This window comes from Pipistrellus hanaki (genome assembly GCF_964339955.1).
Source record: "Pipistrellus hanaki genome assembly, chromosome: X".
NCBI lineage: Eukaryota > Metazoa > Chordata > Mammalia > Chiroptera > Vespertilionidae > Pipistrellus > Pipistrellus hanaki.
In genome coordinates this window covers 16,227,109-16,234,985 of record NC_140524.1, presented here as the reverse complement: position 1 = coordinate 16,234,985, position 7,877 = coordinate 16,227,109, and positions in this window count along the sequence as shown.

Genomic DNA, 7,877 nt, shown 5'->3' with positions numbered 1-7,877 from the left:
CTGCTCCTTCATCTCTTCCTGTTGTTTCTGCTCCTGTTGTTTCTGCTCCTGTCGCCTCTGCTCCTCTTGGAGGTGTTCTTGTTCCCGGGCCTTGGCCTCTGCTTCAAGGCGAGTCTTCTCCTCCAGTTTTTTCTGCTTATGTCTTGCCCGCTTGGCTGCCCGTGTGCTGCTCGCAGGCTTGGTATCTGAACTGTTTATGAACTGCAGCAAGTCCTCCACTGTGCGATGATCCACCCCCACACTTTCCTGTTCTGAGAGCTGATCTGTTTTCTTAGATTGCTCTTCTTTTCTCTTCGCCAGCCGGAAACGAAGCTTTTCCCTCATGCCTTCGTAATTTCTGCCTTTTGGTGCAGCTGAAGGCCAGTTGTGCCTGAAGAATTCGCAGCAGTAGTCACAGTACTTGCCCTCCTTCTGGCCAGCATAGGTGCAGGTGCAGGCGCAGCTGCTGTTGCTTGAGTTGGAGCTGTGCTCAGAGCAGTTGTCTTTATCTGCACTCTTTTCCCTGCCTTCCTTCTGTGGGTCATGGCCATCTTTCTTGCTACCCTGCCCTTCGTAGTGGGGGCTGTAACAGGCTGGCACAGCCAGGATGGAGCTGCTGAGGAAGAGGCCACCAGGTTCTCCCTGGGCATCAGACCTCTTGTTCTCTTCCTCAGCACTGTTGCTACCCAATGGACAAATATTAGCAAGTCTAGCTGACAATGAAGCCACATCATCATCACTGCAAACAGGTGATGTAGATATGTCTGTGGGGATGTGTCTGGGATGCTGCAGGACTGGAATGGGAGAGCCGGAACCTGACCCCAAGCTTGGTAATGACATGCTGGACAGGTGACTCTCAGAGTGACGGTCAGGAGCAGAAGAACCCATTTGGTGTGGTGGCTGGCAGACACGGGTGCTGCTGGGGGTGGGAGGCTCCACGAGGCTACTAATGAGGATTTGTGAGTGGCTCGGGTCATAGCGGCGATCAGGTGGTGACAGCACATGCCTCATGGCATCGCTCAAGGTCTCAACAGTGCCTACTCTCCTACCGGTTATCTGCTTTTCATGGAATTGCCCCTGTTTAAAATGCTTCAAGTCTTTTGCTAGCTTGGATTGCATTCTCACCTTCTCCTTGATGTAGACACTGACCCTCTTCTGGCAGTCCAACCACTCCTTAGCAACACTGTGCATCTCCTCATTCAAGTGCTGGAACTGTTGCAGCAAGGTGATGTATAATTCACTGCTGCAGGGGTCTTGTATTCTAGTCCCCACCCTGATTTGTGACACCAGTGCTGGCAAATTGCACTGGAGAAGAGGCTCAGAAAAAATCAGATTTTCAAACAGGTGTTTATTATGCAGCTCCCATGTGACCTGGAACACATTCAAGTGTTTATTTTCTAGAGTGACTAGGAAAGAGCTGATGGTGCGTGCTGCCTGACAGAAGATGCCATACTCCTTAAGGAGCAGGGAGATGAACTGGTAGGCCTGCAGAGGATTCTGCAAGCAGGATGGCGCTCTGGAGGAGGCTGACAGCCGCTGCAGGAGGTTGATCTTCATCTCTAGCAGGTAATCTCGGGCTTGCTGATCTAACCTCTGGTATAGCTGGGAGGGGTCTGACTTACAGAGTCTGTCCACAAGTTCCTTCACCCACTCCCTGTTGGGCACCCCTGGGGTCCCTGCATGGCGGTATATACAGCGGACTAGGTAGCGCACTTCAGCCCAGTAGTTCTGCAGCTGCTGCGACTCGGGGTCTGCCTCTGGGGAGACTGCTCTGGGCTCCTTGCAGATCTCAATGGAACGTGGGGTCTCTGAGGGTCGGGGCAACCTCCCGCCTGCTGCCTCTTCCTGGGACTCACTAAGAGGGCCCTGGCCAGGGACGTCTTGGCCCGGCGCTGACTGATCTAAGCTACCATAAATCCTCATCTTCTCTAATGTCCACTGGCAGTGCAGACACACCCACAGAGTATGGTATGGCACAACGCTGCCCACGGGAGCCAGGAACAGCCCCAATTTTCTCGCAGCCTCAATCCCACTCTCTAGAGAAGAAGTATCTTTCCGCTCGCTTCGGCACAGAACACAGTAATCAACAGTGGGGGAGATCGGACTTCTTCGAGGCTCCCCAAAGTTAAAAGACGTGTCCAAGTAGCCGCCACCGGAAGCTGCTATGCCCACACCTTCACCCGCATGCGGTGGCCTGGTGGCCGCCATTGTAGCGCCCGGCACCCCGACGCCGGCGGCCGGGGGGGTGTCCATCTCGACACTGCTTATGGCCCTGTGGTCCCCACCTCCGCCACCCCGCTTGTTCTTTCGGCGCTTGGCCCCTCCTTTGGCACTGGCCCCGCTCATGGCTAGCAGGCGGCTGGGGCCTGACCGGAAGTGAACACAGGGCACAGGTGATGAATACGGGCACAGGCGGTGGCTACGGGCCGGAGGTGGACGGGGCGGTGGGGGGTCAGTCACTTTATGTGGGTACCTTGAGATGGGCAGGGAAGACCGGATTGACAGGAACTGCAGGGATGGCGAAAACGGCGAGTCCTCCGCGGCGGCGGCAGCGACAGCGGCAGCGGCAGCGGCAGCAGCAGTGGCGGCGGAGGCGTCGAACACCGGTGGCATCCAAAATGGCGGAAATAAAGGGCCAGCACACCCGGTTTCCCAGTGTCCCTCGTGGGCGGGGGGGGGAGGGGGGAGAGGAGAGGGGGTAGGAGGGGGAAGCTGCCAGGAGCGGGGAGGAGCTGTGGTGTTGTGAAAGGAGGGGAACCCCGCCCCTCCGTTTATAAGCATTTCTTTTCTTCTTCTTCTTCTTTTTTTTTTAAATTACTATTTAATTCAATACTGTTCCGTGTTAGTTTCAGATGTCCGGCAAAGTATTTAGAAAACCGTGTGCTTTATAGAGTGGTTTCGCCCAATGCTTCAAGTACCCATCTGGCCCCGTTCGTTTATAGTTATCACGGTATGATCGATGATATTCCCAATGCTACAATGTATATCTCTGTAACTGTTCCGTAACTGCCCATTTAAACTGGCTAATCCCTTCACCCTTTTCACCCAGCCCCTCAACCCCTTCTCCTCAGACATCTGTCAGTCTGTTCTCGGCATCTATGAGTCTGTTTTTGTTTTGTTTGTTCATTCATATTGTTCTTAATGTTTTAATCTTTATTGTTGAAAGTATTATATATGTTCCCCTTTTCCCTCCAATGACCTCTTCTAGCTTGCCCCCACCATATATTGTTCTTTAGATTCAACATATAAGTGAAATCATATTGCATTTGTCTTTTTCTGACCTATTTCACGTAGAATAAAACCCTCTAGGTCCATTCATATTGTTACAAATGGTCAGAATTCATTTTTTTTAAATAGCTGAGTAATCTATTGCATATATATGTATATAATATATAATGTAATATAATATATGATATATAATAAATAATTATAATACATAATATATAATTATGATATATAACATATAATATACAATATATAACATATAACATATAATACTTCTATTGCATATATATAATATATAATATATAATATAATTTATAATATATAATATGTAATATATGACATATAATAAAATATAATACCTCTATTGCATATATAATATATGATATAATATAGAGTATATAATATTCCATATTATATAATATATAATTATGATATATAATATATACTTCTATTGTATACATATAATATATATAATATAAATATATAATGTTAATATGTAGTATATAATATATAATATATAATGTATAATATATAATATATAATATATAATATATGATATATAATATATGCTATATAATATCTAATTAATTATAATATATGATATATGATATATAATAATATATAATATATGTAATTATAATAAATAATATAAAATATATGATACATAATATATAATATATAATATATAATATATAATATATAATATATATTATAATATGTAACATATAATATATAATACTTCTATTGCATATTTATTATATTATATAATATATGCTATAATATGTAATTATACTATATACTATATACTATATGCTATATACTATATACTATGTAATATGTAATATATAATATATAATACTTCTATTGCATACATATATCTTATAAAATAAATATATAATTATAATATATAATATATAATATATAATATATAATATATAATATATAATATATAATTAATATAATATATAATACTTCTATTGTATATATAATATATTATATAACATATGATATATAATAATATATAATATATAGTTAATATATAATATATAGTTAATATATAATATGTAAATATGTAATATATAATACTTTTATTGCATATATATAATATCATATTAGCTTCACTATTGCAAATACTTCAATGAGCATAGGGGTGCACATATTCTTTTGTATTAGTATTTTGAATTTCTTCAGATATATATTCAGAAATGGAATCATTGGGACATAAGGCAATTCCATTTTTAATTTTATGAGTAACCTCCATACTTGTTTTCTATAGTGGCTGCACCAATTTGCATTCTTACCAATAGTGCATTAGGGTTCCCTTTTCTCCACATCCTTGCCTATACTTGTTATTTGTTGATTTATTGATGATAGCCAATGAAGTATATAATTGTGGTCTTAATTTTCATTTTTCTGACAATTAGTGAAGTTGAGGAATTTTCATATCTATTGATCATCTGTATATCTTCTTTGGAAAAGTGTCTATGCAAACTTTTGCCTACTTTTTAATTGTATTGTTTCTTTTTCTGGTGCTAAGTTGTCTGAATTCTTTATGAATTTTGGATATTTACCCCTTATCAGATGTAGCATTGGTAAGTATGTTCTCCCATTCAGTAGGTTTTCTTTTCATTTTGTTTATTCTATGAAGGTTTTTGATTTTTTTATTATAATATAAATTCTTAGAAATTTAAAGCAAATACTCATTAATGCAGAGCTGCCATTTCTTAAGAAGAATGATGACAAGTAAGTCATTTTATTAAAGTAAAATTGATTTTGAAAAGAGATCCAGCTTCTTCAGTGGTATGTGTAGCAAGATTATAGTGGCTCATTTTAGCATTATTGAAAAAAATGCAGATTTCTGCTTGGGTCAGAAAATTAGGGGGGTCAGTCAGCTAATTTTTTAAAGAGGTTAATGGTAAGTATCAGATTGTCTTTGATGAACCACACTTTAATAAATGTCAGCTGTCTGAAATGGAATTTCACACCAATTTAATGTTATTCTCTGTTTAAATACATTTATTTGAGGATAGATGGCATACGTGAGTTTATGGTCACATTCCATGATACTGGTACATCACCGATTCATATCAAGGAATATGCCATATTCTGATTGCCTGTGTTGGTAGCACTGTTCTAGCAATAAATGCAAACATGCCACAAATTTCAAAAGGATGAATAATCATTAAAGTGTTGCCTTTTAAAATAGCTTATATGAAACTTTCAATGCCTGTGCTAAAGAAAACGATTTACCTCCCAGCAGCTTGAGACAATGAAGTGTTTGTTCTTCTACATTAGGTTGTTTGGTGGGATACACATCAGTACTGCCAGGCAGCTGTCTGTCAGAGCTATAAATTTGTTGGCTGAAACTCTCTGGCAAACATTTGTGTATAAAAATTGAGTTGTTTTTTGACCATGACTGAATATCTTGCAGTTCCTGTTCTTCCTTTGCTTTGATATCCTATAAACCTGCATGTTTCTAAGAAAGCCCTGGTAGGCCAAAACCGGTTTGGCTCAGTGGATAGAGCATCAACCTGCAGACTGAAGGGTCCCCGGTTCAATTCCAGTCAAGGACACATGTTGCGGGCACATCCCCAGTGGGGGGTGTACAAGAGGCAGCTGATGAATGTTTCTCTCTTACCGATGTTTCTAACTCTATCTCTCTCCCTTCCTCTCTGTATAAAATCAATAAAATATTTTTTTTTTTAAAAAAAGAAAGAAAGAAAGCCCTGTTAGAAGACAGTGTCGTGAGGAAGGAGACCAGGGAGATGACAGTGGCACCAACTCCCACACATGCCACAATGAAAAGGTGATAGGTCATATAGAACCTATTTGTATAGCAGATGGACACAGCCACATATTTTTCTTGGGAAAGCATTTGAAGGAATGATATACTGTAATGCTGATCTGCTCCACACTGACTGTCCTGTTGGTCTGAATGACTTTGATGACTTAACAAACTGACTATATGTTATAGAACTTAAACACAGCACTCCAGAGAAACCAAGCACTCTCAGCCAGGCCATTCCCACCATGTAGATAAGGAAGACCAACATTCCAGGGATGCAATGACCACAGACAGTTGTTTAAAACTCTCTGTGCAGTTTTTTCACTGCCTTTGTGCTCAAAGGCCTTATCCCAACAGAACGATAACATACAAAAAGAAAAGGAACACAATTCCATAAATAATATATTGCATGAGTGATATTACCTCTCTTAGCAAGGCATGGCCACTGGTATTGGTGGAGAAGGGTTGCTCAAACTGAAAGCTTTTTCTTTAAGATCAGAAACAAGACAAGAATGTCCCCTTTCACTACTTTTATTTAACATACTTTTGGAAGTTCTAGCCACAGCAATCAGATAAGAAAAAAAGAAAAAGAAATAAAATGCATCCCAATTGGAAAGGAAGAAGTAAACCTTATTATTTGCACATGACATGAGAGTATATTTGGAGAACCCTAAATAATTCACAAAAACAACTAGACTAATAAGTGAATTCAATAAAGTAACAGAATACAAAATTAATATTCAGCAATCAGTTGAATTTTTATATATGAATAACAAACTGCCAGAAAGAGAAATTAAGAAAATTCCATTTCCAATTGCATCAAAAGAATAAAATACCTAGGAATAAATTATCCAAGGAAGTAAAAGACTGATATTCAGAAAACTGTAAGACATTAAAGAAGGTACAAATAAATAAAAGGATACACTGTGCTCATGAATAGGAAAAATTAACATTGTTAAAATGTCCATACTGCCCAAAACAATTTCAACATTCAATGAAATACCTATAAAAATACCAATGGAACTTTGAACAAAATAACCTGAATATTTCACAGAAACATAATTCTAAAATGTATATGGAATTACAAAAGAACCCAAATTGCCAAAGCATTCTTAACACCCCCCCTAAAAAAAAAATTGGAGGTATGACACTGATATTAAATTATGCTATTAGGGTATAGTAATCAAAACTACAGAGTAATGACATAAAAATGGGAACATAATCAATGGAATGGATTACAGAATCTAGAAATAAACTAATGGCTACATAATTAATCTATGGCAAAGAAGGCAAGAATATGCAATGGGTTAAGGCATTCTATTTAATCAATTGTGTTGGGAAAACTGGAAAGACACATGCCGAAAATTAAATAGGATCACTTTTACACTGTATATGAAGTAAACTCAAATGTTTAAACACTTAAATGTAAGACCTGAAACCATAAAACTTTTAGAAGAAAATATAGGTAGTAAATCTCTGATTCCAATCTAAGTAATATTTATTTATTTATTTATTTTGCTTTCTAAAACTTTATTTCAACATAACTATGCTTTCAGAAATACACTGATATTGGTTAATAGAATGCAATTTAAGTTTAACTTATTTTACATGATTTGGACCAAAAACTTGGTACATGGTTTAAACATTAAAAAGGTTTATAAAATTTTATTTTTCATCTATTACAAATCTTTATAAAAGATCCTCAAAGGCTGCTAAAGCAGGCTGCAAGAACCTTGAGAAATTAACTTTCGGTTTGTCTCTGAAAAATAACACCTGTTGTACTAAGTTTATAAAATTGATACAACAAAACAGTGTTGCGGTGTTTCAATACAAGTTTACAAAGTCCAATAACTAACTAATGGATGCTGAAAAGAGTGGGGAAAACCCA